Consider the following 1,590-nt stretch of genomic DNA (forward strand, 5'->3'; position numbering starts at 1 on the left):
TGTGTCATTTCCTTCAAGAACATCACTATCCTGCATTCCCATGGAGACAGAAGCAAGGGTCCATGTTTTTCCTTTAGGTACTGTAGGAAAGTTCTGTGAAGTGGGTCTTTGCAGCCCTAATGATGCACATTTTTAAATTTTCCCTAAGGTATAATACCTCAACACCATTTAACTGCAGTGTATTTTCCAAATATTGTGTGGAGTCAGTAATTCTTTTGGAATAAGGAAAGGGTGGCAGCAATGTACACTTTGTTGCTAACAGCCATTAACACTGGACATTGGAGAGGTGTACCAAGGAAAGGTCCTGCTCTCAGGACTCTGATTTCAGTGGAAAAAACAAATCCTTTGCATCTTGTTTTGCTATTACTGAATTCAGTAAATGCTGTTTTGTCTGATTGTTTCTATATAAGGGACATACATCTCAGAATAAATATTTACATAGAAATATCATCTAGTTTTGCTTCTAGAGAGCAAAATATTTTCAATAATCTGGAGCTGTGATGAGATTTAGGAGTATTAATATGCAAATATTACAGTGAGGCCTACTTACAAGAATGAGCCTGAAATATATACTTGTAATTCAATATCCCAAGATTTCTAATGTATACTTGGGAATAATTGCAGCTGCAGTACAACTGATGTTAAATACAGTGAGCATAGAATTTTTGTTTTCCATTTTCTTCCTGTTTTTTTCCATCAGATTGTTTCTATTTCAGATGATAACTATGATTGCCTCAGAGCTCCCCAATGCACACCTTATAGCAGAGTTAATTTCCTCATCCAAGCTCTTACATTTAAAAGGCACAGAAAACAACATGAAGAAAGATTCCTGTTAGGGAATGCAGTGGAAAAATACCAACATATAGTGATTCTCACAGCAGGAGATATGAAAGAAGACAAAAGCGATTGGGAGTTGAGCTGAAATGCAAAAATGTTGTGAGGAATGGAGCCAGATCCATATCCGTGTTGATATCCATCACTTAACCAGACAAATGAAGGCCCTGGATTCCACCAGCATCCTAGTAAGTACTAAAACTAAGGATTTCCAAGGTTCTCAGAAGTCCCCAGTTTCTATTTTTTATGTTTAAGGACTGTTTTTACAAGGGGTAGCGCAGCATAATCAGTGTAACCTTTGACACCTGGACTGAAATGTACCTGGGCAAGTGACTGTTCTCAACTCTGCTCCCTTCCACCCACACAGCCTTCAGCCCTGAATTACTCCCCCTGCACAATTCTCAAGGACATCTTGAAGCCTGCTGACCCAAGAGGCCCTCAGAGGTTATGACAATCCAGCTGCCAAAGACATCTGCAGAGCCCATTTAGAAAGACAGGTCCTCCTGTTCTTCATGCTACAAGAAGGTATTCCTTTGAAAAAGTATTTTCTTCTCATAGAGTGCCCCTGGTGGTGCAGTGGCTAAACCACAGCGTTGTCAACGCTGAGATCCGGGTTCGATTCCCGGTTAGGACACTCCCCGGGCAGATGGAGCTCGCTAGCCCTGTAAGGCAATCCATCTACGTCCTGAGGACCTCACTGCCACCGTCCAAGCGTGCTTGGCCCCGGCAGATGAACCTCAGGATTAAAGGGTGGGC

This window comes from Empidonax traillii, unplaced genomic scaffold (genome assembly GCF_003031625.1).
Source record: "Empidonax traillii isolate 1590-97213 ecotype Southwest subspecies unplaced genomic scaffold, ASM303162v1 scaffold202:size1011777, whole genome shotgun sequence".
NCBI lineage: Eukaryota > Metazoa > Chordata > Aves > Passeriformes > Tyrannidae > Empidonax > Empidonax traillii.